Genomic DNA, 16,394 nt, shown 5'->3' on the forward strand with positions numbered 1-16,394 from the left:
TATGCACAGTGGGCCATAAATTTTGCAAGCAGCTTGTCAGTGATGATAGGATTGATGCAAATTGGTAGGGCTGAAGAAAACAACAACTTTGCTGAGGTTCCCACTTTAAAATGAGAGCGCTCCCTACAAAGCAGAGGCAAATTTTAATTATATCGATTCAGCTTCACAAAAACGGATAATTCTTCTACCAAGTGTGGGAGTCAGCACTGTCTGTGTCTACAGTCTCTGCCGTGGGGGGCCAGTGTGTTTTCTAAAGCCTTGCACTTCACTCTGTCAATACACAAAATCACACAAAGCTTAGTTTTCACCTCACCTGACACAATGCTGGAAAGTTCCATAACAGAGCAAAGAATGAGCGCATTATTCAACGCTCCTCTTCAAAAACGATCCACACTGCAAAATGCTAACAGACAGGAAAACGTATGAAATTATGTGCCAGCGATTTTATTACATTTTCTGATGGTATTTTAAAGAGGTGCCTCGATCTTTGTTGTGCAGGATATAGCTTTCGGTTTTCATGTTTTTGTTTAACTTTTTTTAAACCTTTTTTTTTCTCATTAACTACATTACATTGGGCTGTTGAAAGTTAAGAAGGAAAAAAGACACAATATAGATGAGAAAAATTGTTTAAATCAAATCCCAATATGTTGACCTGCAGTGTCAGAAAATAACTCAACCTTCCATTGTGAGACTTTATTATCTGTGTTATTATTTGTATTCACATAGACCACCGTCATGCAAACAGAGACCTTATCATCATTGTTATCTAGGAGAGGAAGAAGATTAAAAAAGAACCATTTCAGACATGTGCCTTCTTTAGCTTACAATAACTTCAACTCATGTCTGCTTTTCCTTTCAGTTTTTCTCATGTTTGGACTTCATAGAAAATGTTATTGCGCCATCAGAACTGGAGACTATAGTGGAACGTATTAAGTTGTTAGTTACGTCTTGGTAAATGTGAATAATGATCAATTTGTTGTCTATATTAATGCAGACATCTGGTTGTGTGAATATTTTCACAGCTCATTAGAATTTAATAATAATGGACATGTGCATGTGATGACAGAGACAGATCTCATGGGAATGGTCATTTTCTCAGCTGTACCCAGTAAGCCATGTGTGTGTGTGTGTGTGTGTGTGTGTGTGTGTGTGTGTGTGTGTGTGTGTGTGTGTGTGTGTGTGTGTGTGTGTGTGTGTGTTCTGTCAGTGAGCCTGAGCAGATGGTGCATATCTCTGAACCCATAAAGACAATCACATGTGAAACAGATGACACTGTAATCTTTTCTCTTATTCTTACATGTGCACTAAATTGCTTTACGGACTAACCGTTTCCTTGTAAATTTTCCTTGTAAAACTGTTCTGCACAATGTACAAACACCTACTGTAAGATTACAACTATTATTTGATACTTTCCAAAGCACAGGTCAAGTGTGTCACGTTCATATTGTTCCTATTACCTATATTGCCAGCTCAGTGATCTTTTACGCTGCTTTAGAACACACAGTCAGAGAAGGGGAATGTTCTCCGGATTGCCCGAGGCATGAATTAGTTTCCACCTGCCCTCCTCTGTTATACACTTAGCACCTCTCTCTCTAGGTAATGGCAGCTGGTTAGAGCCAGGGGCTAAAATAACTAGCCCTTTATGTTCCCTCAGTTTGTTTTGAAGGGTGAGAACAGAGGCAGCCATGGATAATTTTGCCAGGTTAACTACTCTGACCTAAAGGTAATTGTCATTAAAAATAGCTCTGTCACAAGCGTTTTATGTTTCCCCTTCATTTTGTACTTTAATGTGTGCTGCAGAGAGAACAGGGCCGTGCACGTGCGAGACAGGCAGCTCCGTGGAAATGCAGCGGTGTCACTGACAGTTCAACACCATCCAGTAATGTTCAGCCAGAATGATTGATGAAACTCTTCCAATGCACACATTTCACAGAAAATATATAACATACATCATAATCAGTGCAGCCATAATGATCCGTCTTAATTTGTCAGGTGCAATGCGATCATAAAATATCCTAATTTGATACATGACAAGAAATGGGAAGAAAAAAAAAATTAAAAATAGCATGGCACTGAAACTCAACATATTCCTGTAGTTTTAATTGAATCTTCCTTGATGAGAAATGACCATTGCTTTATTACAAGCTGTTGAATATACGCTCAGAGAGCCCGAGCTCGGCCTGTGATCTATTTTGAACATCTGATGAAAACAAGTCGTCCTCTTGCTACAGTAGGATTCGGTATTCTACCACTTTGCCTGAACTCTGGTCTCTGAAAGCACTCTTAATTGCATTTGGGATTTGGATGTGAAAGCCTACAGTGAGTTGCAGGCAGTGCGGCTTGAATTAGCGACCGGCTGGGTGCAGTTGCAACTCACTGAAGCCTTGACAGTGCTTTGTAGCGAATGATTGTTCTCCAGACAGCTGAGTGAGGTAGAGCGCTCACTCTCTGCATTGTTTGAAAGCCCAAAAGGATATGCTCCAGTATCATCAAAGTCCAGCAAGCCTTCAATGTGTCAGCCTGGGCTTAATCTCATCTGCTGAGGGCAATGCCTCTGATCACTCTATTCAATCGATGGCATTTGAATAAAGAAATATGCCTGCGATATTTCAGAGTCGCACTATTCTTGAAAAGGCCAATCTTTGGCTACAAATTTGACAGACACAATCAATCACAAGTTTCCTCACTCACTCACAAGTTAAAGTTGGTATTAGCCTAAATGGGACACATCTGTTTGCTTCTGGTGGAGTCGAAGCTTGATTAATTCTCGAGTCCTTTTTATTTTTAGACGCTGTATTTTTTTATGTATTGCTGCATGGTAATGTGCGTGAGTAATGTAAATTATGCTGCTCCTTTGCTCGCAGTAAGGGATGCACATGGGTAAACAGTGAACATAAATGTCCACAAAAGCATGGAAGACAAACAAACTCGGGCCACGCTCTGTGCTTAAACTTCATTTTGCGCCAATATTTTTCATCTCCTCTATCACCTCCAGTCTCTCGCCGGAGATCACTGGAGAATTTCTTTTTCCGTAGCTGAACTTTTCAAAGAGAAAATTAGTCTTCTCCCCTCCAGCTGAGTTCAAGGACAGGTCTGGACAACCTGGAGAAACACACGGCGGCTAAGACCTTGGCTCGAGATGGGAGATGCGTCTGGGGACCATTTCATGCCTGAACAGAGCGAAGAAAGAGCCCTAACCTTAAGCCCCGGGTTTCCTAAATCGATAAGAGTGGAATTCAGTGAAAACGTTTGTCTTTATTTAGCTCTTCTTACATGTTAGTGTGCTGCTTTTTGTTCAATTGTTTAAAACAAGCAGGACATGCATAAAGCTTTTGGAATGATATCAGCTTTCGATGCACATGCAATGTGGACCTGCTTTCACGGTTTGGAACACGGCTCTTCAACATTTCATCATGTTTTTCACCGATCATGTCCCACAGTGGGGTATAATTGCGAAAAACTTGCCAGACTTCTCTATTATTAGTCTTGCGATTAAAACCCTTACCCTGGTCAGATGGTCAATGCTTGAGGGCAATGTGTCACACTGCATGGGCACGAAAGGTAGCCGAACAATGCCTATCGAGGACCAGGTGCAGCCACAGCCAAATCTGGCTACAAACCACCATTGTGAGAAATTGTGAACAATGTTACATACATTGGAGGCTGATTCGAAAAGAATGGCTGTGTTGCTCATAGTTATGTATATTTTAATGACCCTTTAGAGCATTTATAGCAGTCAGGGTTATCACAAAAAAATCAGCTATGGCTCAGTAGTCTTGAATCCGTGTTTGTTATACCGTTATTACATACATTTGGATCCCATTATGTCTTTTAATAAATTCTAACATTTGAAATTTTAACCTGTTTTGTCCACAGGAAGGATTTTTTGGGGGTTCTGTCATCTGAACTACGGATGCAGACAGACTTTATGTTTCAATCTGTGTTACATTGTTATATTTGGTCTGTACCAAATCTGTCATTTTGCATACATATTATACAGCTTCAGTGCGGTCTGAATGAAGCTTTTTGACCTAGTTTGAACGATTTACTTAATCATCTGAAAAATGAGTCTAAAGTCTAAAGCATAATCATCACATGAGCAACAGAACATGGAGACAATCAGATGGGAAAAAAGGTTTAATATTATTCACAATGTACAGCAACTTTTTTTACATTATTTATTTATCTAACTATCACATCCCAAGACAAGAACCGCTATGTAAAACGTTAAAAGTTTTTCTACAGTTCATGACTATGAATGCTGGTGATTTGCAACATGAGAAAAACTGCGAGCATTATGAGCTCATATGATCTCTCTGACTCTCATTTCACCCCTCATATTCTTATCTCACATTCAGATCATTAGCACGCTTCACACATTACTATAAATGTCAGTGTAGTATTAATGTTGAACCTATAGCACTTTTTTTACTTGACAATTTGAAATATGCTTAATGTTGACCGCTTGTGCCTGAATTTAAAATCCGTGTGTGCGAATATGTGTGAATATGTCAGATCTGTTACAATCAAACTTTGAAAACATACAGGGGGGGATAGGAAATAAATGGTGGCAACTTTTTTAGAGAAATTTTGATCAATGAATAATTCCAGCACTAAAAAAACCACACACAACACAACACAAAAGAAAAAGAGTAGAGAGAAGCTGTAGTTATCTGTTTCCCAGTTGAAGTTTTGGGGTTAGAATAAAGGAGTTGAGCGTCCTTGTAGAATATGGATGATAAATCTTCCCTGCTGTATTGATACTACGGTTATGAATCTTTCAAAAGGAGACACCGTAGGAAACGGACGTGCCGGAAGATTTATATCGACACAGGTTCAACTTTTACTGATCAATACACAAAATGTTTTCGGTTTTATCTTGAAATTGCTCACTTTTAATAGATATTATGATCTTGATATTGTTTTAATTACTTCCACATCTTTGTATGATATCATTTACGTTACAGTATCCTGGTGATGGATGTTTGGATTTGACCATGGGCTGTTGTGACGAGGGTTGAGGGTTGGTGTTGAGAAGCTGTGCAGCCCCTCCATGAGCATTGAAGGTTAAAGCCACTTTGCTTATGCTCTCATGGAGCTGAATGTGAACCCACACCTAAACTCTGGCCCAGTGTACACCTGAGCACAGAAGCACTGAACCATCCTGACCCTGGCTCTGCAGGCCACTCCTCAGAGACAACCTGATCAACACAGGACATACACAGCCCGTGTTAACACACACACACACACACACACACACACACAGAGTTATACCCTCAGCCAATAGGGAATGCAGAAGCAGAGCTATGTGCTACCACATATACATGTGTGTATATGTCTCAATATAAATATATCTCCTCCTGTAGTATTCATCAGCACAGCCAGTACGGCCAATAGAAAAGAAAATTCATTCTGGTGAATATCTCCATCTTGTGGACGCAACTCCGTGCCTCACAATAGACAAAGCTTTTAATTGGTGTCATCTGAGATTAAAAAAAATCAATTGTTTTTTACTTGTCAAAATGTGGAAAATAAGAGAGAAATAAGAGAAAAAAAATATTAGAGAAATAAGAAATAAAAGAAAGAAAGTTCAGAAGAGTTTTCTTATAACAAAGTAGTGGGAGCAGCTAAAGAATAACTTTACATTTATAAGAGTGATGAAATAAAAGATTGCTGATAATGAAGGCATGAAGCAATCTGTATATTTTTAAAGGTCTAGACATAATCGGCAACAAAAAGTTGAAAAAAGAAGAAGGAAGATCAGAGGTAAACAAGAGAATCTCAAGAGTGGAGTCATTTGTCCGCATCTCTACCTGCTCAGGGTCAGACAGGAAATGAGATGACTTTATCATTGTTGTCACTTTGCCTTTGGTTGGTTAGTCAGCTTCCTCTCATGGATTGGCTTCTCGGATGACGGCACAGGTGAAACCCACGGAGAACAGTCCTCCCTTTCCTGCCTGCTCTTCCTCTCTTAAACAGCCCCACTTTTTAATATGCAACATCTGTGTCGGGGAAAGCGTTCCAAAATGGCTGTTCCTTGGAGGCTGGTGGCGGAGTCTGGCTCAAACTTAGGCAAAGGGGGCGTTTGTAAATGTGAGGTTATACACAGATGTTAGCGTCGTCCACAATGTCACTCCGTCCTTTGCTACAATGGCCCGGGGAGGCCTATTTTTGGGAGAGTGCTTTATCCCATTTTCTTTCTAGCAAGCTTCTCTGTCCCTCTCTCCATGTTAAAAGCCTATGATTGGCTTGCTTGTGTCAGTGACCCTGCTTGGCAAGGTGCTACACAGGCCATCCACAGCATGTTTTTAGGCATTGTTGTGGAATAGTGGAACACCGGTGCCCCCCTGTGATCCACTAGCATGGGCACAAACCTGTCACAAACCTCAGAGAAAGTTGCAGTAAGGATGTTCCTCCACCTGCTGCTCCTCTGGGATTTGTGCAGCTTGGAGTGCGTGGCTTAGGGACTTGTTAAAAATCACAGAGATGCTGCAATAGAGCTGAGAGCTGGAAGATGGAAGAGCTGGCTATGGCTCCTGTGTGACTCACAGACCCGAAGTGTGAGTGCTCGCTGAAAAAGAAAATCACAGAAAGAACGAGTAACTGTTCTCTAAGTTAAGCCATCAGATGAAAACCTAGTAGCAGTGCAACGGATGGATAACATTAAGGGAAGATTTCACCACCTATCATGTTCTTAAGAACTGGTCAGCATTTCCAATATGGAAAACTTCATTCTCTACTGTAGGTCAGGATATGTGGAATAATGTGTATGTAGGCTGAGGAAGTATGAATTATACATGATATCAAAAGCAGTGTGCGTAGTGATCGACACCAAAGCTGCATTTCTACTGCTGTAATAGAGTCACATGGGTTTACTGTCATAGAGTGTATTAATATTTTCCGGCTTTAAAGTAAACACACATACACACACGACATATCCAAACAGACTATGATCTAAAGGAACCTTGTCAGATGCATTATTCTACCAATACGCAAGAAAAAGTCAGGAGAGGAGAAGAAATGACATAAACAATAAAAACAGAACAATAAAGAAAAAACATTAAAAACAACAACAACAGACTGAACAACAGACAGAAGTTCACACTTTTCCATTGTCATTACAGGATACATTTGAACATAGAAGATGCTTCTGCTAGTTTTCCCACACCCCTTGAGCCGAGTCCTTGTGACAGCCCTCCACTCCATCCCAGCAAATTATCCGCATGAGTTGCTGTGAACAAAAACAGCCCAGTACAGAGGAACGGAGGCTGGGCTGCAGCCATGGACGCCGTCCCGGGATGGAAGACACATGTCACTTTGGATCAGCATTGTCCACGTTTCTCACATCAATGCTATGAGAGACAACAAAAAACATACAAAAGGGCAGATGAGAAAGCAGCTTAGTAAGCATAAATGCCAAAGCAGCGTTTTTTTCCGTGAGTTTGACTAATCCTCAACGTGATGTCTAAGCTCTAGTCATATGCATACATGTTACTCTATGTAAAATATCTATTACAGAGCAGTTTTAGTAATAGATTTCCTTAAAAGTATATTTTGTTATTAATAATAATAATAACAACAATAACAATTATTATTATTATTATTATTATTATTATTATTATTATTATTATTATTATTATTATTATTATTTAGTAAGTGCAAGGAAAGTGTTTTCAAGCAGTAAATGGAAAAGGCATACAGTAAGTTATCACTCGCGTGTAGGCTAAAAGAGAACAAGATCAGCCGAGTAGTTTGAAGGTATGTTTTCACCCAAACATGGCAGAGGAATTACACAGAAACACTGTGGGACATCAAAAATCAGAGGGACATGTAACAGGTTAATAGTCAGTTTAACAGGAGGATCTTTGTCCTGTGCTGTAAAATCTCTGAAAGATAAAGAGCATGAGACTATGCAGTGCTCTAAATATAAGCCAGAGTAGATTGTAGATAAAAGGGTTTACAGACTTACACAGTCAGAAGGAGGATGAGAAAAATCTGAGCTGGGTGCCTAGTGTGTGTGTGTGTGTGTGTGTGTGTGTGTGTGTGTGTGTGTGTGTGAGAGAGAGAGAGAGAGAGAGAGAGAGAGAGAGAGAGAGAGAGAGAGAGAGAGAACTCTAAATTAGTTATAGTTTAAAAAATCCACCTGATATACCTAAGGGAGGGGGAACTGCAGTAAAATTATGAAAGTATGCATGAGGAAGAGAAGGAAAGTGCTTTTATTCATTTACGAAGGGGATTTTATGAATGATTTTATCAATCATTACAGCAAGGTTGCCAACACGAGACGTGAACTTAACAGTAGCTCTATCAATATGTCAGCAAAAATTTCAGAAAGCAGGGTTTTGTAAGTAATATTTTTGGGAGTTGTTTTACTTGATGGTTTGTTTGTTTGCTTGTCTGTTTTAGCACAACTTATTATAAAAATAGAATCAGAAACTGGTCTCCTTAATGATAGAATTAAATTCATTTTGCTGAATTGTATAATCAGGGACAATTACAAATTAGGGACCAAGAACTGTATTTGTGTTTATTGACATATATAGTAATCAATAATACTGAAATAGTTGAGTATTCAAAACACACAAAATCTGCAACAGAAGAAAGGTCAGAGATAAGACTGTGATGATATATTTCAGGGATACGTGACTGAATTGTGACTGTTACCTCAGTCACTCACTTTCGAGATTCACTTTATCGATGATCAGGGTTGTAGTGGATGCTGCACCTATCCCAGGAACACCAGGAACACCAGGAACACCAGGCTTAAGGCAGGAATACACATGCCAGGTGGGATGCCAGTCCATCACAGGGCACAATGCAGAGACATAATAGCATGTTTTTTAGAAGTGGCAGTAAAGTTCAGGATCAAACCTGAGAAAGTCTGATGTTCAAGCCCCAGCATTGCTAAGCAGCCACTGTTGGGCTGTTGATCAAAGATCTTAGCCTTGTCTGTTCCAGAGACACTGTGCTCTGACCCTGTGCTCTGACTCCAGCTTCCTAACAAGCTGGTATATGTGAAGAAAAGCATTTCACAGTGCTGTAATATATTTGTGACAAATAGGCTTCATCTTCTTCTTCTTCAAATTTAGAGTGATTATGTTGTTATATTATATTATGTAACAACCCTTCACCACTTCACCAGTCATTTTCATCGTAGTCATTTTTAACTTGGACTCTATTTAAATGAAACATCTGTGAGCTTGAACAGAATAATGCATGCTTCTCAGGCTAGTCAGCCATAAACATTCTGCCATTGTCATCAACTTCTTTTTATTATCTTTTTTATACATAACAAGCCATATAATGGTTTTACTAATCAGACTGGAGAGGGTAATGAAATCTATCTATCTAAGTCTAAGAATTTTTTTCCTTTCTGGATGAGCTGACTTCTGGAAAACTGGGGTCACTAAACTACAGCCAGTTTTGAAATTTTATTTATTTTATGTTTTCAGTTTAATCTGCTGTAAATACTTTTCTGCACACATATTTTGTCTGGTCTTTGTGCTATAGCTCATAAGGAATAGTCCATTACCATTGTCTAAATGCCGACACAGTAACGGCCATAACTAACGTAACAAGCTACAGTCACAAAGCTTAAAAATATTCACTGTTAGTCCGAATGATTACATCACATTGTGATGTAATATTAGAAATTAGTCCCATTAAAAACAAATAGCTTGTATAAAGTCAACATGCTATAAGGAGGAGACCCACATCAAGGCCATAATTATCAGTATACTCTGTATTAACCTGCACCAGGATCTCAATGCCAACAGCTGAATTTATGCCTTACAGAAATGTCCCAGCAACAATTACAGATCAGGAAAAAGATCAACAACATGGAGCCAGTTTCACAGAACAGTGAACTACAGCTGGTAGATGGGGAATGAACTTCAGTGTAAAATAGTCTGATTGTTTAAGAATCATTCAGGATATGAAAAAAATGTTCAGGATATAACAAGAAGCCTAGACAAAAACACAAAATCAGCAGGAGCAAAGAGCAACAGACAGATAAAAGTAATCCCCAATCTGTGAAATAAAACTGGATTTTTCTTTCAGTATGTCAATACACTGGAACAGCATGTCTGAAGTGAGTAACGAATAAAGCTATAAAAAGAGACGATATCTCAGATAAGCATCAGTAAGAAATACAGCAGAACAAGTGTGCACAGTTTGCCTCTTAACCGTGAACCAGAAATCCCAGTGTCAGATTTATTTCAGGTATTTCTTTTCAGTTTAAGTTTGCCAAGTTTCCTTTCGTAGCCTTATTCAGAGTGAGCACAGAAACCAACATTTTGCAGACCAGCAGTTTTGTCTGCAGCTTATTAAGAAAGTCAGTCAGTTCCCTGTCTTGTTGTTAAACATTTTATTTAGAATAGGGTATGTTTTAGTCCACTAATGCCCCCCTGATATTTAGACATCTATTATTTCTTAGTCTACTCTATAAAATATGGTATAGTGTAATATCAAATATCAAATACATACCACATCTTAACGCATGCTACAGTGTGTAACCTTTTTTAATGTTATATATTTTCTCTTTTTCTACGTTCTTCTAAACATAAAAATGGTTGTAAGTGCCTTCAAATGATTAAAACGATACAGATTCATTTGCAATCTGCTTGCGCTGGTATTAAATAACACAACAATACTACTACTACTACTACTACTACTACTACTACTACTAATAATAATAATAATAATAACAATAATAATAATACAAACTGTTAGACCATGTTTGCCAGATGGTAAGGTATTTTCCAGCTCCCTTATTACTTGACTAAATCAATCAATATACCCTAGAGATTTTCTAACTGTCTTAGTGTTGTGATCTTTTCTTTAAAATAATTAGTAATTTTTAGTAACAGTAATTCAGTAATTATTTCCTTTTTCAGAGCACTTTCTGCTGGAAATGACAGTTTACTAGGATAATCAATAGGGAATAATAATAATAATAATAATAATAATAATAATAATAATAATAATAATAATAATAATAATATACAGAATAATTAAATAGAATTATACATATATAGTATTGTTACTTATATGTATAAAGGTGTTCTATACATCTATGTAATTCATCTGTCATCTATGTCATAATACATCTATGTCATCTATGCATGTTATTATTCTTACTCTTAGTATTATTATTGTTGTTGTTCTTGTGCTTTTACTCTGTGTGTGTGTGTGTGTGTGTGTGTGTGTGTGTGTGTGTGTGTGTGTGTGTGTGCGTGCGTGCGTGCGTGTGTGTGTGTGTGTGTGTGTGTGTGTGTGTGTGTGCGTGTGTGTGTGTGTGTGTGTGTTTCCTACATCCCTGACATTTGACAGCACTAGTAGAGTAAGAACTCAGCAGGTGCTCATTCTACTATTCTGACATAAGATTTAGTGAAGCGCGCTGTTCGGGACGTGGCGGTGTTTTGAGCCTGTGAGAAGGAACAGAGCACAACAGCGCCACCTGGCGTCTCTCTCTCTCTCTCTCTCTCTCTCTCTCTCTCTCTCTCTCTCTCTCTCTCTCTCTCTCTCTCTCTTACTCTGTGTGTGTGCCGAAGTTTGAGACCTGATTAAGGAAATCATCCGCTGGCCTCTTTCTCAAGGAGAGCAGCTGACGCTTAAGGAGACTTGAAAAATCGACTATCGCAAAAAATAAACTTGTCTTCGAAGACATATAGCCCACAGAGCCCCAAATTGGCTCCCAACTCTAAAGCTATACACAGACACACACACACACACACACACACACACACACGCACATGCACACACACATGCACACACACATGCACACACACACACACACCCTTTCTGTTACATTGACTAGCAAAGTAAGTTGAGGACACAGAACTTTTTAGATAAACGGAGCTCTTCTGATTGAAAGAGAGATGAATGATTCTACATAATTAATTCTGGGAATGTTACAGCTAATTTAAGCAGAATTGCCTCATGATGGTAAAATCCTGCATTTTTATGCATATGAGCAGATGAATGAGCATGCATATGAAAAGATGTGCAAAGGAAACAAGTAAATCAAGTAAAAACAGAGTCAAAGGAAAGGCATAGATTAGATCTATACATTGGACAACATGAAAAATCTCACAGACAAACAAATGGGCTTCTGTGGAACCTGACACTTGTTTTATATCAAATCACCATAACTACAGTCATGAGTTAACAATCCTGCTGTCACTCTTTAGTTTACATATTACTCTGTCTCCTTCTTGTCATAATAGAGGACGTCTTGTTGCATCACCACCAAAACATTGAATAAGAACTGATCAAAGGAGAACTGGCTTTACCTTCGAGCATGTCTGTGCTTTATGGTGCTGCCTTCTCAACGCAGTGAAGCACGCCATCCATATTCATGTGATATTTTCTGGGAGGCACTTTTGTGTCTCCTAAAAATAGCAGGCAGAGGGAAGGAATCTAACAAAGCATGTTACTGCATTAAAAAAAAGTACAGCGTGGAAGAGTGATAGCAAATAAACATCTTGTTCCTTTGCCCATGTTGCTCACCTGGCTAATGCAAACATTCAAGTGTTTGAGTCCTGACATGGTTTGTATCAGAAATCATTTCCACATCACATTATAGATTAACACTATAATAACCATAACATTTAAATCTGCAGAAAAATCCAGTTTAGTTCATTCAACCATTCACACAGATTAAACTACAGGCCAAGCTTCTCAAAATATTAAAAGTAACTTGATTAATCATTAAATAATTTAAAGATATGTATACTTGATTAAAATCTACCACTTTGATCATCTGAGCCTGTGTTTTGGTGCCTGCTATCTGGTTTTCGTCTCTTCTTCTCTTTGGATTTTTCCCTGTTAAGTAATAACTCCATTGGAGATGTTTTTTTTTATTTAACAGTGTATATAGAGTGTATTAATTTGTTTGTTTCTTAGGAGTACTGTGAATGAATTTATTTCTGCAAGGTTTTTGTTTGTTTGTTTGTTTGTTTGTTTTTCTATCAGGCTATCAGGCTATCAACACTTAAGATACCACTAGAGGGCAGCATTCACCATGATTTCAACTCTTCTATTCAGTTTTTTGCCATGTTTAGTTCATCAGGTCACTGCTGACCAATTTGAGGAAAATGTACGGTTTAAAGAAAGACAGTTAATTAATGTTTACTTATTTTGGTAAAGCCATTTATGACCATGTAAAATAGCAAGAATTTCACTGATGTCTATGTTTATGGATTGTTTCTATATTGAAGAACTATAATTTTTTATTTTTACCCCATTTCTCTTTAACATAAATAGAGATTCCTTGTTTTCCTATGTATAAATAGAACCCGAGGTTGTGCCTTGGCATCAGTTTATAGATTTGTCAAGGTACTTACCGGAAACAAAGTGCATAATTCCTGATGTGTATCACTGTCTGCATCCTATTCTAGGCCATTTTAAGTAAAGCTCTTAACAAATAGCTGCACTTAATGGCTGAAAGGTCATAGGTATGTCTGGGGTGAAAAGCAAATTTCCAAGAAATTTACAAGTGCCATGCCTTGGGCAAGACTCTCTCTCTCTCTCTCTCTCTCTCTCTCACACACACACACACGCACACACACACACACACACACACACACACACACACACACACACACACACACACACACACACACACACACACACACACACACACACACACACACACACACACACACACACACACACACACTACAACACAAGTGCAAGAGGTACATATGAAAAGCATGTTGTTATATTCCAAGGTGCCACATAGACAAGTTACAGGAAACAAATGCTACCCTAGCTGCTCAGTTCCAGTGTATAAACAAAAGTTCTCTTGTAAATAAAGGTTACTCCATCCATTGTCAATGTTAGTCACAAAAAAGAAAAAAAAAATGCATTGACATTGTGCATATTAACTGGTATAAACATTTCTGTGTGGCATGGAGCCATATAGCATGCTACTGTAGTTCAATAAACAAGTAACTTCTGGGAAAAGGATGCCATGCTGTGTTTTCCCCTTGCCACTCCTACATTGTAATCATATCAGATAATTATCTAAAATGTGTTTCGGTTTCTGTTAACACTGGATCACATTGTTTAAGTGAAGATGAGATGTTGCTTGCATAACTGCATGTTAAGATAGATATACTGTATAAAAATATGCAGTTTAATTATATGATTAGTTCAATATTGCAGTACAAAATACAATGGATGACCAAAGGTTTGTGGATACCTGACCATCACACTCATATGTGCTTGTTAAACATCCTACTCCAGAATTTGCCCCTCGTAGCTCCACTCTTGTGATATCGCTTTTCCACTAGAGTGAGTCAGTGTTGGGGTTGAGGTCAGGGCTCTGTGCAGGATACTCAAGTTCTTCCAATGTCTTACTGGATCTCTGTTTGTGTCCAGGGGATTGTCATGCTGGAAAATGTTTAGTTTATTACATATACATTCTTTGCATATCACAATTTTTGACGTTGGGGTCAGAGCGCAGAGTCAGCCATGATACAGTGCCCCTGGAGCTGTGGGGGTTAATGGCCTTGCTCAGGGGCCCAACAGTGGCAGCTTGCAGTGCTGGGACTTGTATCCTGATCCTCCAATTAACAAACCAGAGCCTTAACCACTTGAGCCTAAGTTCCAGTGAAGGGATCATTTATGATAAAGTACACAGATATCCAATTTAATTGGTTACCTTATCCAGTGATTTTACATTAAGACTCATTTTAATGAAACAGGAAATCTATTTAGTATAGCACCAAAGAATACAAAATTTTATAAGAATTGTGATGATTTTGTGATCTCTGTAGGTTTTGTAATAATATCATGATATTTGTCAGTATAAATAGGCTACAAGTAAAGATAATCCTCAAGCTTCATTATTATTAAACTCCTCTAATATGAACACAATTTAAAAGCCTTATATACAATCCTAAAATGTAACTAATGCATTTTTATGCTATTCTTAAATGATCACACCACACACAGTACTTTTTAATAAACAGCTTCTTTAAATTAATAAACATTGAGAAAGTGAAGCTTATATATACTAAGCTTGAACTCATATCCCAGTGTACACCAAAGCCTACAGACATGGCCGCCATGGACTACAGTCTACAACACACACACACACACACACACACACACACACACACACACACACACACACACACGCATCTTTTAATTGAGACTCACCTCTTCATGGACACTTTAAAAGACACTCTCACTGTTCAGACTGAATTATATAACTTTGTTCTTTGTGATTGTCTTCCTGTTTTTTTTATACTGTTTATGGTCTGTTTCTGGTTTCCACATTTGCTCTTGCCTACCCTTGTTCTCGTTGTTTGCTGATCTCCTGACCCTTGCCTGTTTTTGATTATTGAGTTTGCCTGCTGATTTGGATCTGTGCCTTATCTGTGCTTAGTGTTTATTAAAACTGCTTACCTGCACTTGCAGCCTGTCTCAGTGTCTCTTCCTGATTATACATATATATATCACAGAAGAGACACTGGGACAGGATGTAATTGGAAGGAGACATATGGAAGGCGTCACAGTCTCAGTAGTGTCAGTAGATTTTCTACCCCAGGATCTTCTTCAAGACTTTGCGCTTTCCTGTTTTTCAGTAACATGATCATCTTCCTTTATGGTCTTCTTTACTATAATAAAAGTGTCTATTGAGGAAATTGTACTTTATAACCACTATAATGTAATATAATAATAACTACCTTTCTTTTACCTTAATATAATAATATAAATAAATGTCCCACAATAAATATTATTAGAAATGGTTGATGTGCCATTCATAAATAAATTTAATACAAATAAAAATGCAATTTACCAACAATTACGTTTTTATTTGTATTACATTTATTTATGAATTTACAAATGATGTTTTTTTTCATTAAAGATTCTGGAATAAATATGAAATAAACATCATTCGAGGGCATTAAACAAAGCTTTATAGTTACTCATACAGCCATGTACAGTGGTATTCCAGATGTATTTCCTGAACTCAGCAGACAGATATGATGTTTCAGCAGAAGTAGAACAACACAGTGATTTTGTTCTATTACACAAGTGACATGAACTCCTCCTTAGTTTAGCTGCTGACAGCAAATGTGGCAATTAAACAGAGACTGAAGCCTTACACAGGACTGTTTAGCCCTCAGTGAGTTGCACATACACCACCGGCTGCATTGAGCTGTCAGTCTACAGGATCTCACCACAACTACACACACATGTTCATATAAACATACAGTATATCATCTCTTCCTCAACCGGACACGAAGGATTGCACAACCAGACAGACACTACCAGTACTGTAGCCCTTATGCATGAGCAGAAGTCAGGACTGTTGACAGGGAATAACCCGTGTTTCCTAGCCACCCCTGTGCCAGTGTGTGATCTGAGCTGCTTGGCCT

The 16,394-nt window shown here is 38.2% G+C and overlaps 1 long non-coding RNA gene across 1 annotated transcript; it reads right to left on the bottom strand.

The window, feature by feature from the left end:
* Window positions 1-5,380: 5,380 nt before the first annotated feature.
* Window positions 5,381-8,751, bottom strand: LOC132857081 (uncharacterized). Its single transcript, XR_009649479.1, has 3 exons — window positions 8,665-8,751; window positions 7,970-8,008; window positions 5,381-7,352 (listed from the first exon to the last, which is right to left on the bottom strand). It is a non-coding gene; the product is annotated as an uncharacterized LOC132857081 (long non-coding RNA).
* Between the last annotated feature and the right edge of the window lie 7,643 nt (window positions 8,752-16,394).

The sequence above is a fragment of the Tachysurus vachellii genome, chromosome 14, assembly GCF_030014155.1.
Source record: "Tachysurus vachellii isolate PV-2020 chromosome 14, HZAU_Pvac_v1, whole genome shotgun sequence".
In the NCBI taxonomy this organism is placed as follows: Eukaryota; Metazoa; Chordata; class Actinopteri; order Siluriformes; family Bagridae; genus Tachysurus; species Tachysurus vachellii.